Below are 16652 nucleotides of genomic sequence, written 5' to 3'. Positions count from 1 at the left end.
ACCCAAATGTTTGCATGGTGTTGTATTTACAGAATAGCTGGAAAATACCAAACGAGTGTGATACCTGGAATAATATCTTTTGTTATTGATATAATCCAATCATTGCCATTTAATTGCATCAAATTTTTTAATATCAGTACATATTTTCAAATAATCATCTAGGAAACTTCATGAAAGAGGTACCAGAAAATCATCATAATAGAAATATTTGGAATATTAATCAAAATTTGTTTATACCTTGGAATTAATTTGGAGATATTTTACGATTAACATTGAGTTGTTTTCTTTTCCTTCTTTCTAAATTTTTTCTGAAATATAATTTTATTAAGAAAAATATACAATTGAGAATTTAATGGAATACCTTCATTTTAATTAAATAAAAAAAAATCTATTAAAAAAAAAGTATGATAATCATTTAGAAAAACAAAAGGAGATGCCTCAGAAACTATTGCCAAAAGCATTAATCCTAAGAAAAAATGATAAAAAAATAAGTAGCTTAACCAAATTTACCCATGGTCTTGTATTTACAGAATAGCTGAAAAATATCAAACGAGTGTGATACCTGGAATAATACCTTTTGTTATCGATATAATTCAATTATTGCCAATTAAATGCATCAACTTTTTTAATATCAGTATATATTTTCAAATAATCATCTAGGTAACTTCATGAAAGAGGTACAAGAAAATATCATAATAGAAATATTTGGAATATTAATCAAAATTAGTTTATACCTTGGATTATGTTTGGAGATATTTACAAATAAACATTGAGTTGTTTTCTCTTCCTTCTTTCCAAATTATTTTTTCTTAAATATTATTTTATTGAGAAAAATATACAATGGAGAATTTAATGGAATACCTTCATTTTAATAAAATAAAGAAAAATCTATGAAAACAAAAGTATGATAATCATTTTGGAAAATCAAAGGAGATGCCGGAGAAACTATTGCGAAAAGCATTCATCATAAAAAAAGTTCATAAAAAAATAAATAACTTACCAAAATAGTTGCAAATGCTTGGAGTTAACGAATAGCTGGAAATAACCAAGTGAATATAATAATTGGAAGGATACCCTTTGTAATATAGATCAAATAAATGTATGCATTAAAATTCTATCAAAAAAAAGTATGATAATCATGTTGCAAAGTCAAAGGAGATGCCGGAGAAGCTATTGCAAAAAGCATGCATCATAAGAAAAGTTCATAAAAAAATTAATAACTTATTGTCCACTGCACAAAAAATCACACGTACATACACTTGTTTTTCAAGCTTAACCACATAATGGATTATATCTATGATTTCTTGAGTGGAACCTCAACATTGCCTCAAGAATGTTCAGTGTCACTTGTGTCATATGACCACCTCAAAAATTTGTAACCACTTATATATTTTTTTAATAGAATGTACAGAGTCCTTATAATGTTTATCAAACTTTTCTTTTTATTTTTTGAGTCGTTTTGTCTTTCATAAAGTAATGTTTAATTAACACAATAAATTATTTTTTGTCTAATTTTTTAAAATCACTCCACTTCCTTGATTCAAACAAAAACCAAGTATAATGAACCGATATGGCTGAAAGTTGCTGGGTGTTCTTGAAAGAGATACTTTTTAATCGACCATCGTATCTGTAATAAAGGATAAATCATAATGTCTCATGAATGACCACTTATTAAAATATATATTATTAATTTAAATATCTAATTTAGAAAAATTTACCTTTGAGAAACGAATCAAGTACATATCTTCACTCAAGAGAGTATTAAACGACTGGCTATTGCAACCATTGTTGCTCAGTTTATATAGAGGTTACAGTAATAAAATGACATTAGTATGTAGCACAGATTATTATCATTTACTCAATCTTGATCATGTTTCTAGCTTTTTACTCTGAAATGTCTTATCATTCAAGAGTTAATGAGGAAATGGACTAATTAAATATCTTCATATAAATTGTAGAGTTATAAAAAAGACAATCATGGTCATATAATGAGTAAACATGAGTAAATAAGAATTATATTTATTGCAATTGTCTGGATAATGTCAGTATATCAGTTTCTATAATCAAAATCTTTCTTGAAAGTAAAATTGTGTAAAAAAACTTTTATTCAAAATTATTCTGATATTAGTTCGTTTCGAGACTGGTGTCCTAGGTTATGGTCTGGTTTTTATTTTCCTCAAATGGAGGAGTGAATTAAGTGATGTTAACACGGTTTCTTTTTATATGGGTGCGTTCATTATCAAGTGAGGACTTGAAGAAAAGTGGGTTTTGTTTTGTTGAAATTGGTGCTTTAACAACCTGTTTAAAAATTTCTTTATAAAAAGTTAAAATGCATATCATTGTCTACTCATTGTCAGATAAAAAATTAAAATTCTTGCGCCGTTTTATGCTCAATAATAAGTCAATTTAAAGCTATTCCGGATCTTCAGAATAACTATTGTATTATCCTTTTATTTAAATATTATGTAACTACTGCGCATTTTTTAATGAAACTTTTGTTTTGTTTATTTTATTTATTGCCCAATTTTATAGAAGGAACGTTTTGTTGAAAATGGATTGATATATATGTCATATATATCAATTTTTTAACATGTTTGACTTTGGTTTAGGGAATTAATTTTAAACTAAATGTTTATTTATATTTATATACATATATTTTATATGTAACTTCTTTGAATTAATAAAGTATTTAAAAAAATTAAAAATTAAAAAATGCTAAAGTTCAGGTGGCAAGGATCATGAAAATTGTTAAGGGCCCCATGAGCCTGGCTTTTAGTATGTACAAGATGAAGAATGATGGAGAACACCTCTCCAGAAAAGCTGGAAGCGGATGGCAAAATTCAAGGAGGAATCTGGAGTTCTTGTCCAGCTTGGAGAACAAAAAAAATGAAGGACCTCACCCAATCGACAATGGCATAGCTTTTCAAAAGCTATACAATGATATTAATCTACAAGCTTTTAGAAGATTATGAATTTCACATTGATACATTTTAAAGCAAGACTAAGACTTGTCTTGGATTCAAAGCAGGATAATGATATAGCTGTTCAAAACTATGAAAATTTGTTATTGTTCTACAATAGAAGATTATGATTTCAAATGGATAAAGTTTTACTAAAATTGGAAAAACAGTGAATTTCAAATTGATAAAATTGTTGGAAGATTCAAAACCAAACCTTTCATTGATTCAATTCAGGATATTGACACATTTTTCTACGACTATGCAATGATATTAGAATACTACTATTGAAAGATGGTACACTTGAAATTGATATAATTGTTAGAGGATTAAAAGGTGGATATTGACATAGCTTTTCTAAAACTAGCCAGTGATGTCACCACGCTACCATTGAAAAAGTATGTTTTTCAAATTGATAAAATCGGACTATCTTAATATGCAATATCAATATGATCTTTGTAAAGTCAGAAACTCCTTATTTGCAATTCTAATGTATCCTGAATATTCGAATTCAAAGGAGGTTAATAACATATCTTTTCTACATCTATGCAGTTATGTATTTATTGATAAAATGAAAATCTAATTTTTTAACAGGGACATTATCCGTTAAATTTGTAAACCTTTGAGAAACAAATTAAATGTATATCTTCATTTCAAGTGGGTTGGTTTTTGAGCGACTAGCTATTCCAACATTTGTGTCTCAGATTGTATAGAAGCTTCAAAAATAAATTAATTTCAAATGTAGGACAGATTATCCCCTACTCAATCATGATAATCTGTGTAGCTTCTTACTTTGAAATGTGTTATCATTTAAGAGTTAATTAAACATCTTCATATACATATATTTTGGAATAATAAAAACGACAATAACGGACAATGATATAGTCTTAGTTATTTATTATAACCTTACATATTTTTATGAAAAATATTGAAAATATGTAGAAGGTTAACTCCAAAATTATTCATATATCAGCTCAATTTTAGGGCATTTTTTCTGGTATAACATTTGATACTAAATTTGGCATGGTTAAACAAATGCTATCTTGATCAAATAGAATTCATTTTTTAGCTCTAAATGTCATTTATACTAACAAAACAAAGTTTAGATATATGCCCATTTGTCTGCTGTAGAGTCAATTTTGATTGTACTCATAATATCTTTGAACTGCATGACAACTTGACTTAAGAAATAAAAATTTAGTAACGAGTGTTTGTATCTAAAGCTCAGTAAGTCATATTAAAACAGAATATAAATGTGAAGGCGAGGTCATGAAAAAAGTATAGAGGCTGAAGTATTTTTGTGGCTTGACAACATCTTATCTACGCATGACTTGAATATTTTAGTCAATAGAAATAGTGCAATTAAAGTTTGTTCAAGAACAATCTTTCCATGGATTGTAAGACTTTGAGACGTGTATATATTCTATTGAAAGATCACTATATCCAGGATTTGATTAGAAGGATCCTCATAAAAACAGAAGCTCAGCAAGTGCTAGTGAATTGCATCTCGACTATTCAACTTAGAAGCAGGATAATACCTCAGGCCTTCTACGACTATACAATGATATTCCTATCCTAACAATGGAGAATGATGGACTGAATATTGTCATAATAAATTATCCACGGCTTGCTAGGCCCATCCATTATTGTATGAAATAGGGTATTATAGCTTAAGTAAGATTATAATTTTCTAGGTATTTATGCCTTTCTAATTATAATTGGTAAATATTTCGTTAAAATTGGGTGGACCACCCCTTAGACAGAGAAAAAATACAGAACATTTTCATACAAAACTACAAATTGTGTCGTTAGATATGAAAAGAGACATAAATTCTATACAGTACAAGGTTGAATGTACTAGGTTATGGCATCATGTAATCGGGGGCTCGATGGGCTGCAGCCCATAAATATCAAGTAATCAAGGAATTTTTGCATTGTACTAGAATTTGGAACCTCTATTGCAATACATTGTTATGTTCCCACAACGCAAAAGTGAGGATGCTGGATCGTATAGTAAACATTAACCCATTAAGACCAGAGGCTTAACATTTTTTCCGTATTACAACAGCTCTTTCTCTTGAAATGATATTTTAAAAAAAAAATGAATCTTTTTATCTTAAACTTTTCACATAATATACTCTCAAACCATTATTTAACAATTAAGTATTTACATAAATTTACAGAAGAAACTCTTTTAATTGTCCAAACAAAACAATTTTTCATTTAAAAAAGCAAAAAAATGTCGTTATACTACGTTAAAAATGTGACGCGTATCTTTTGAACTTTTTCTGATCGATATGGCAAAAGATATTAATTTTGAAAGTACTTATATAAATATAAAAATAAGGGATGATCTCAATCATCATGAACGTCCTTAGCATATATATTTAGATATTATATGTTTAAACCTGTAAAAATAAATGTGTAGAAAAATCTACAATTCGGTCTTAATGAAATATAACAACTTGTAAACAAAGGCGCCATAAATACAGATCTGCAAATCCCCTATTTTTATGGCCAATTCAGTGAATAAATATGAACATATTCCAATCCTAATTAATTCATGTATATTTCCATTGAACTATCAATAACTCAAACCAGTTTTTATTAATTTGTTTAGTCGGTTTATTCATCTTGTGATTCTGAAAATAATGTCTTCAGACAAATGAAATCCTCTCTCTCCAATTTGAACAATAACAATGATCCTTCCTGTGAAAGAACGTGCATAGATTTTACGCTTATGCTTAATGACAGAGCTCTTCTACACCAATATAATGATATTAAAATTCAACACAACAAAATGATCAATTTCAAAATAGTAAAATTGTTGGAGAATTTAAATCAGGATAATGACATTGCTCTTTTACGTTATGCAATGATATGAAAGTATAAAAACGGAAAATGATGATTTTCATATTGATCTATAAAAAGGTATATTCAAGGCAAGACCCACAACTTTCATATATTCATAGCAGAAAAATGACAATGCTCTTTTACGACTATGCAATGATATTAAAAATCAACAATAAAAATTATGAATTTCAAAATGGTGAAATTGTTGGAGAATTTAAATCAGGATAATGCCATATCTCTTCTACGACTATACAATGATGTCAAAGTATGAAAACGGAAAATGATGATTTTCAAATTGAAATATACGTAGGCAGATTCAAAGTAAGGCCCACAACTTTCAGAGATTCAAAGCAGAATAATGACAGAGCTCTTCTACGCCTATGCAATGATATTAAAAATCAACCAAACAAAATAATGAATTTCTAAACGGCAAAATTGTTTGAGAATTTAAATCAGGATAATGACATAATTCTTCTACGACTATTCAATGATATTAAAGTATAAAAACGGAAAATGATGATTTTCATATTGATATATAAAGAGGTAGATTCAATGCAAGACCCAACTCTTTCAGAATTTCAAAACAGAATAATGACAAGTTCTTCTACGACAAATGCAATGATATAAAATTCAACAAAACTAAATGATGAATTTCAAAATGGTAAAACTGTTGAAGAATTTAAATCAGGATAATGACAAAGTTCTTCTACGAATATGCAATGATATTAAAGTATAAAAATGGAAAATGATGATTTTCATATTGATATATAAAGAGGCAGATTCAATGCAAGACCCAACTCTTTCAGAAATTCAAAACAGAATAATGACAAGCTCGTCTTCGACAATGCAATGATATAAAATTCAACAAAACAAAATGATGAATTTCAAAATGGTAAAATTGTTGGAGAATTTAAATCAGGATAATGACAAAGTTCTTCTATGACCATGCAATGATATAAAAAGTTTAAAAACAGAAAATGATGATTTTCATATTGATATTTAAATAGGCAGATTCAAAAAAAGACCTACAACTTTCAGAGATTCAAATCGGAATAATGATAGAGCTCTTTTTACGACTATGAAAATGATATTAAAATTCAACAAAAAATTAAATAATGAATTTCAAAATGGCAAAATTGTTGGAGAAATTAAATCAGGATAATGACATAGTTTTTATTCAACTATGCAATGATATTAATGTATAAAAACGGATAATGATGATTTTCATATGGATATATAAATGGAATAATTCAAAGCAAGACCAACAACTTTCAGAGATTCAATGCAGAATTGAAAGAGGTCTTTACGACTATGCAGTGATATTATAATTTAACGAAACAAAATCATGAATTTCAATATGGTAAAATTGTTGAAGAATTTACATCAGGATAACGACATAGCTTTTCAACGACAATGTAATAATATCAAAGTATAAAAACAAAAAGTGATGATTTTCATATTGATCTGTAAAATGGTATATTCAAGGCAAGACCCACAACTTTCAGAAATTCAATGCAGAATAAAGACAGAACTCTTCTACGACAATGCAATGATATTAAAAATCAAAGATCAAAATTATGAATTTCAACACAGCAAAAATTGTTTGAGCATTTAAATCGGGATAATGACATAGTTCTTGTACGACTATGCAATGATATAAAAAGTTTAAAAACAGATAATGATGATTTTTATATTGATATTTATATAGACAAATTCAAAGAAAGACCTAGAACTTCCAGAGATTCAAAGTGGAATAATGAAAGAGATCTTTTATGACTAAGCAATGATATTAAAATTCAACAAAACAAACTGATCAATATCAATATGGTAAAATTGTTGGAGAATTTGAAGCAGGATAATGACATAGCTCTTTTACGACTAGACAATTATATCAAAGTATAAAAACAGAAAGTAATGATTATCATATTGATCTATAAAAAAATAGATTCAAGCCAAGACCCACAAATTTCTGAAATTCAAAGCAGAATAATGACAGAACTCTTCTACGTCCATGTAATGATATAAAAAATCAACCAAACAAAATAACGAATTTCAAAATGGTGAAATTGTTGGAGAATTTAAATCGGACAATGACATAGTTCTTCTACAACTATGCAATGACAATTAAGAATAAAAACGGAAAATGATGATTTTCATATTGATATTTAAATAGGCAGATTCAAAGAAAGACCTACAACTTTCAGAGATTCATAGCAGATACTGACAGAGGTCTTTTACGACTAAGCAATGATATTAAAATTCAGTGAAACAAAATGATGAATTTTAAAATTGTAAAATTGTTGGAGAATTTTATTCAGGATAATGACATAGTTCTTCTACAACTATGCAATGCTATTAATGTAAAAAAACGGAAAATGATGATTTCAGAATAATATTTAAATAGGCACATTCAAAGAAAGACCTACAACTTTTAGAAATTCAAAGCGGAATAATGAAAGAGCTCTTTTACGACTATGCAATGAAATTCAAATTCAACGAAACAAAATGATGAATTTACAAAATGGTAAAATTGTTGAAGAATATAAATCAGGATAATGACAAAATTTTCCACGACTATGCAATGCCAATTAAGAATAAAAACGGAAAATGATGATTTTCATATTGATATTTAAATAGGCAGATTCAAAGCAAGACCAACAACTTTAATAGATTCAAAGTGGAATAATGACAGAGGTCTTCTACGACTATGCAATGATATTAAAATTCAGCAAAATAAAATAATGAATTTTAAAATGGTAAAATTGTTGGAGAAATTAAATCAAGATAATGACATAGTTTTTATTCAACTATGCAATGATATTAAAGTATAAAAACGGAAAATTATGATTTTCATATTGATATTTAAATATGCAGATTCAATGCAAGACCCACAACATTCATTGGTTCAAAGCGATATAATGACAGAGCTTTTCTACGACTATGCAATGATATTAAAAATCAACAAACAAAATGATGAATTTCAAAATGGTAAAATTGTTGGAGAATTTATATCAGGATAATGACATAGTTCTTCTACGACTATGTAATGATTTTAATGTATAAAAACTGAAAATGATGATTTTCAAATTCATATACAATTGAAAAGATTCAAAGCAATACCCACAACTTTCATAAATTTAAAGTTAATTAATGACAGAGCTATTTTACAACTCTTCATTGATTTTAAAATACAACAATTTTAAAATTAGGAATTTTAAATTGATAAAATTGTAGGATTATTCAAAATTTTTATGGGCCTGTCATTGATTTGAAATATGATTTGGTTTATCTAAAATACAACAATTTTAGAAATGTGATGACAAAAACTACTTAATCAAGATAACTAACTTAAGTAAAATTTAGAAATCCAGATGTGATTAATTTAAAGTATATATTTGAAGTTATACTATGAAGAAATTATAAATTTGATGGGAGATTAGAATAATGTCATTTAAGCAAAAAATTACCTTACTATTGAAATGGATAAAAACACACAAGTACTAAAAATAGATCATAATCCAAGTCATTACGAATCTTACTGCGATTTATTTATTTTCTGTGATTTGCAGGAATATTATAAATAGAACCCATCAAATTTGACTTATTTTATTATTGATATCGAGTTATCCATTCTCCCCTCTTTAAAAATTCATTTTGAAATATAGTTGAGTTGAAATTGTAAAGGTAAGGAATCATTTGTAGTTGAAAAAGTCGAGATAGATGGTCATTTTAGCAGTTGTAGATTTGGTTAGGGGCTGAAAATTGAATATGAATTTCTGTGAACCATTTGCAGAAGGCTAGATAATAAGAAAAACTCGATGTTTGGGTGTCTAATAAACTGACGCAAAAAATCTCAGGGATAAAATTTCATCTGCGAATTGTTGCTGAATTGAAGCAAAATTGATACTTTTCGGAAGTGGATTGTGATTATCCAAGAAAACTTATCACTTTCGTCAATGTCAAGTGACAGAGTTAGAAAACCGACAAAGCGGCCTAGACCCTGGTCAATCCAGGATTTACAGTTAAGAAGGCGGGGTGAAATATACAATGAACTGCTCCCCTATTTTCTAGTGTTAAAATCTGCCGTCTGCTGTGAACAACTCAGCCGTTTGAAGCGGGCCATCGACCATAATCGAACGTTTTTCATCAGGACAACAACACCAGGCTGCACAGATCACTGATGGGTGAAATAGGAGGATTGGAACACGTTCTTATTATATTCAAATCAAGCTAAAAATACGAAATTACTTTTTCTCCTACCTAATATAATTTTTTTTAGAAAAAAAATATAAACTATAATCATTTGGGAAAATAGTAAAATGTTCCAAAAAAGCTTTCTTTGAAAGCATTCAATATAAAAAATATATGAGATGAATAACTTACCTAACATGTGTTTGTAATGGATTGGAAGGAGATTTGGAAAAGTAGGCAATAAAGTGTGACACTTGTCACATTTGTAATGCTTATAAAATAAATATACAATAGTATTACATTGAAATTTATTTTCATTTTAGTTTTCAGTACATATGCTAAATAAATCATCTAGGTAATTGCTATGAAAGAAGCACCAGAATATCATCATGATAAACTATATTTGGTAGTTTGTTTCAAAATTGATTTATATCTTGGAGTATATTTCTTCATGTTTAACGATTACCATCCACTTATTCTCTCTTGTTTCATTAAAAATTTATTTTGAAATATAATTGATTTGAGAAATATATGTATAGTTAAGGAGTATTAACATACCCAAAATTCAACGAAATATTATATAATCGGTCAGAAAAAAAATAATAATATTAATCCTGGTTTGTTTTTTTAATTTAAAAGCTTTCATTATAAAAAATATACATTGAATAGGCCTCAACTTAAACAATTTTGTTTTGTTTTCTTCATAAATAGAAAGAGTTTAATCCTTCAGAAATGCCTTCAATAAATATTACTAAAATAATACATTTTTCTAATTTTGGACTATTAATATGATATTTTTTGCATTTGTATATATATGTAGATGAGTATTTAAAGTAAAATAAGAAAATAAAATTCATGAAAGGGGTAAAAGAAAAGTCATCATTACTTAACCATAGAATTATGGATATATTTGTAATAGCACTGGATTTTTACAATAACATTCACTTTATAAAAGAAATTTTTGATATTTTTGCGTGTAATGATAATATCTGTAATAAGAAAGAATCCACTTAGGCTCATATTAGATACCAGAAAATCATTATTACAATAATCAAATAATAATTATTAGTTTGAAAAATTAGTTTCTAAACAGGGACATAATATTGAAATTTTGTATACTTTTTAAAAACGTATCCAGTACATAACTTCACTCCAAGTGGTTCTTGAATGACTAAATACTCTGACATTTGTTATTCAGTTTATATACTCGAACATAGAAACAACAGTATGGAATTAGATTCATTTGTAGGGCAAATTATCATTTAATTAATCATTGTAGCTTTTTACTCCGAAATGAGTTATCATTCAAGAGTTCATGAGGAAATTGACAAATTAAATATCTTCTTAAAAATGACAATCATTGACATAGAAAGTGAATTAGTAAAAACGTACAATGTTTGACATGATTTTGTATATAAACTTCAATAAACAAAGTCTTTCTTGAAAAAAAAAAATGGGTGATTTTTTTTTCCCAAAATGATTCTGATATCAGTTCATTTTTGTAGCAGTGCCTTGTATTATGACCTTGATTTTAAATTAGGAAAATTTAAGAATAATGTATTTCTTTATTTTCTATTGCGAAAAATTAATTAAAAAATACACAAATTGTTTGCTCTTACATGTGGGCGTCATTAGTGATGGCAATTACTCAAATTAACTACCTCCAGCTTCAAGCACAGCCTCAAACCTGGGCATTAATCTGGCGTAAACATTGATGAGGAACTCCTTGTCCAAGTTGGCCAAGAGAATGGAAGCCCACAATGAGTTAACAGGGGTATGTGTAAGTTTATTGGGCTCTCTCTCCCAGTGAGTACATATTAGTCAAAGTTGTTCAGATCCAAGGAAATAGGAGGCCACAGTTTCTTTGCCGAACAATGCAGTATACATTTCAGAAATTTCTGGAGTACATTTTTTTGTTCTCAAAATGATCATCAGTTCTTCCTTGCAGTTGTTCCCGACCCATAAGAATCTTTGAATGCTTTGGCAAAATCGTAAATAGTTAATTTGACTGCTTCGTAAACTCAATAATCCCTTTTGATGTGCGTGCGGAAAAGAGGCACACAAAATTGACTGCACGGCTTTTGTATTTATAGAACATCTCAAGTATTTGATATTTTTCCTCATGCAGTTTTGATGAGCACAAATTTCATAAATATAGAGCTCAGAGTTGCCAAGATATTTCGGTCTAAACTTCTTTCGGACTTATAATCCCCTCCCTGAATACTGTATATTAATAAAGCAAAGTTTGTCTATCCGTCTATTTGTCGACCGTAAAGTCATTTTTAAATGTGCTCTTAATATCTTTGAACTGCATGACAACTTGATATGACAAATAACTATGTTGTAATTAGTGTTTGAGCTAAAGTTTAACACGCTATATTATAAAAGAAAAGAAAAGTTCATACAAAATATAAAAATATTGAGTGTGACTCTAAATGAGATATAGTTTGTGACCCGACAGTAACTTTTTTCAAAAATGAGTTTAAATCGTTAACTGCATAAATGCTTGAAATAATTTAGCTTATTCGTTTGTTGGTTAACAATAGACGAATTGTTAGCCTTATTAAATAATTTACTGAATCATGATAATCTCTTGTAGTCTTTTACTTTGAAATGTGTTATCAATTAAGAGTTAATAAGAAAATGGACTAATACCTTCACATGTATTTTAGTATAATACAAATGACAGCAATGGACATACAATGTACGAGAGTTAAATAATATAATCTGATTTATTTTCTATAAAATTTCTTATTTTTATCAATTACATTAAAACCTGCTCTACCTTAAATTTTATCTGGTTGATATATATTTTTATCTGATCTAATTAAATTCATCTATTACTTATGAATTTAATTCATATTTACAAAGTAATGTGAATCTATACGTCTAATTGTCTGTGCTAAAGTCATTTTTGAATGTACACTTAGTATCTTAGAACTGTATGACAATTTGATTTTATAAATAACAATGAAGTAAGGACTGTTTAGCTAAACCTTAGTATGTCAATTGATTTCGTAAGATAACTAAACCCCTGTAGTAATCATACAAATTCTTATTGTTATTCATGAGGGGATTATGAATTGATGATATATGAGAAAAATAAGATATTATTCCACTAAAAATAGAAAAAAATTACCTTTTTGGCCTGAAGCAGACCCTCTATACCTGCAGTCATTCAAAAGCTGTCTCTGTGGTCCTTTCTCATACAAATAAATATGCTATAGTGTTTTCGATTAGAGTAAATAACATGAAATTGTAATTGTAAACTGCATAATCAAGTATACAAGGTTTGATCTTTTTCAATGCATATATTTATGTATACTGGTATATATGTATATACTTACAACAAATACTCACTCATAAATATACAGTGATATGATATTAAGAGGATGTAACTATGTAGAAAAGGAAAGGTTATTTATCATTAGAAAACAAAATTTGGAAGATACTGAAAAGTGTATTTTTTTTTTTCATCTTCTGAAACTACTTTCACTAATCTTTTTTCAGTTTTTATAACTCCAAACAATGATATTCAGGGAAGGTTCTAGTATTTTTCTCTAGGGGTTTTTTGAATATTTTTTTTTTTTTAAATTAAATTTTCCTATTTACTTATAATTTTGTTTAAAATAAAAAAAAATGAGAAATGGGACTTTCTATTTTTATAATCTTTTTGAAAAGGTCAAGCCTTTTTTGTTATTCATTTTTCTTGACTATGTCATTGATTTAGAGACATGCAGAATAATCATGCATACAGTATGGTCCAAGTAAATTGGGAAAAACCTTAAAGGCTTATAACGAATGAACTAGAAGGAGGAGTATCTTAATTTTTTTATTGTTTAAAGGCTTCACCTAATGAAATAAAACTATTTATAATGAGATTTGCATTTCTTGATAACCTTGGCCACACGGCACCGGAAGCATTGGCAGGCCCTGGGGACCTTATGCAGATCCAGATTTGCCATTGTACTGATTCTAGTTTTGAACTTTTAATTTACATTCCCTGGGGGGATGGAATAGCCCAAGTCAAGGTTTTTTTACATTACATAATTACCTCACTTTTGCGGCCCGGATTTTTGCCCTGCAAACCGCCTGGACCTGAACCCATGCGAATTTTATCTCTGGTTGACAGTCGAACATGAAGTCTGTGCTAAGTATCATTCGTCTGGGGAGGCCCTAAACAAGTCTATTACCCGTACAATGGGTAAGCTAGATCTTCACGAGGTCGCCCGGCCTCTCAAAGCTTCTTGCACAGTGTGTCCGAGTTTATCAAGAAAGGGGGATCTCATCATTGTCATTTAATGTGATATTAAATGTAGCTATCACATAATAACAAGATTAAGGTTCTATCCCTTCTAGTTTCTTCATTATAACCCCTTAAAGATTGTCTCATTTGTCTGTACAACTCTGTTGCTTTTCTTTTCCTTTCTTTTTATTTGTTCCTTTAATTAGTCAGAGGGAGATGTACTGATTAAGTAAAAGTAAATATTCTACGTAGGCTTCTATATGTATATCTGGCCTAGGCTACACTAAGTGTTACCAGGATCAATTTGACATTTCCTTTGGTAAATTTGACATTTTTGTAGCATAATCGTACAAATGTTTGGATGTACGACCATCATTTGTGTTGTTTATAGTGACTTGAAAAAGTTATTTTGCCAAAAAAAGGGAATTAAGTCATGAACATTTTCGTGCGATCAGTTTTCACAACTTTCGACGCGGATTATCACGACAACAGTGCATTGATGAACTTAAATCTTTGTATGGCGATAAAGCACCATCCTTTAGCACTGTGAGAAACTAATTTAATGAATTAAATCGTGTCCGATGCTCGCTCAAAGATGAATTCCGTAAAGGTCGTCCAAAAACGGCTGTTGTGCCAGAGAACATTGATGCTGTGCGTGAAGTGATAATGCAAGATCGTCATGTGGCATACCGTGAGATAGAGGCATCCTTGGGCATTTCTTCGACCGGCAAACATTCGATATTGTATGTACACCTGACCGTAAAAAAGGGTTGTTCTTGTTGGATCCGGCACAATTTGACAATTGCTCAAAAGAAGGTTCGTGTCAATTGGTGCAAAGAAATATTGAAAAAATACGCTCACGGTGCTTCAAAAGATGTTTATAAGATCGTCACAAGTGACAAATCATGGATCTATGCGTATGAGCCCGAAACAAAATAACAATTGACCGTGTGGGTCTTCGAAGAAGAGCCAAATCCTACCAAAGTTGTTCGTAGAAGAAGCACTTGGAAGCAAGTGGTAACCTATTTCTTCGGGAAAACTGGTCATGCGGCGACTGTTCCACTTGTGCATCATAGGACGGTCAATTCTGAGTGATTACAATTTGTTTGCCTAAAGTCTTTGGAGAAATTCGAAAAACGAACAAGAGAAGACTAATTATTGTTCACCATGACAATGCGAGCTCTCACACATCGGCTTCTTGACCGGCCAAAACGTCGAATTGATGGGTCAGCCACTGTGCAGCCCTGACTTGTTACGCAGTGACTTATTTTTATTCTCGCACATCAAGAAAAAAATGTATTTTCTACAATTTTCGTCCCCAGAAGATGCTGTTGAAGCGTTTAATAACCATGTTTTGGATATGTCTCAATTGGAGTGGAAAATGAGCTTCGACAATTGTTTGAGCGAATGCAAAAGTGTATAAATAATGCGGGAGAATACTTTGAAAAGCAATAACTATTTTTTATGATAAATATTCGCATTTTTATTATTAGGCCAGAAATATATATGGCAGCCTACGTAGAATTACAATTACTCCGTCTGACCAAGGAATCTTCTTTGAAGTATATATACATTATGTATATTTCCTTCGCTAGGTAGTAGGTAGGACTGAGAAGCGAACCCATGCACATTGAGTTCAATAGAATAATGTCTCCCGAGTGCGTTGTCATTATACTACGTGGTTCTATTTAGTTTGTTTTCCTTTCGAGATTTCATATATTAGTTATATTAGTACAAAAAATATATATATATATATATTTTTTTTTTTTTGGGGGTGATGTGGGAGTAGGAGGGGACTTGGTTGGTTTTTATTTTTTTGAAAAAAATAAAATATTTGTTCTGTTGCATAATTTGTCCGAATGACGTTTTTCTTTTTAGAAAAGTAATTTGCAGAAAAAAATGTTTCCCTCTGAGTCCCTATAGTTTTTATTTCCCCAGATCACTAATTTTTCAAAAATTACAAAACGTATAATGCTTCTACGCACTTGGATGATTTTGTTATAATTTTGCTAAAAAATACTACCTGAAGTGAGAATGAGTTGTACATACATTAAACATATAGCAGGCTGAAATGCAGCATGCCGGTCACTGGTTGGACATCCTTGTCCTAAACATTACATTTCTAAATAAACGGACATAAGAATAAAATATGAAATACACAATTATTCCAATCAAATCAATGTTCAACAACTATTTTTAAAAGTTTTAAAAATACCTCTGAATATGTAGGCCTTTTTCATTTAGTGTTTATTAAATCTCTTGTTGTAAATCATTTACAGGTTCATTTTAGAATTTAAAGTATATTTTCATCATATTTTTCTCTTTCGAACACACCAAAAAATTTATATTGTTAAAGATGCATAATTAAGAAGTTTTCTTATTGTTGTAGCAGTAGACTCAACGGC

Source organism: Lepeophtheirus salmonis, chromosome 8 (assembly GCF_016086655.4).
Source record: "Lepeophtheirus salmonis chromosome 8, UVic_Lsal_1.4, whole genome shotgun sequence".
NCBI lineage: Eukaryota > Metazoa > Arthropoda > Copepoda > Siphonostomatoida > Caligidae > Lepeophtheirus > Lepeophtheirus salmonis.
This window is presented reverse-complemented; position numbering follows the sequence as displayed.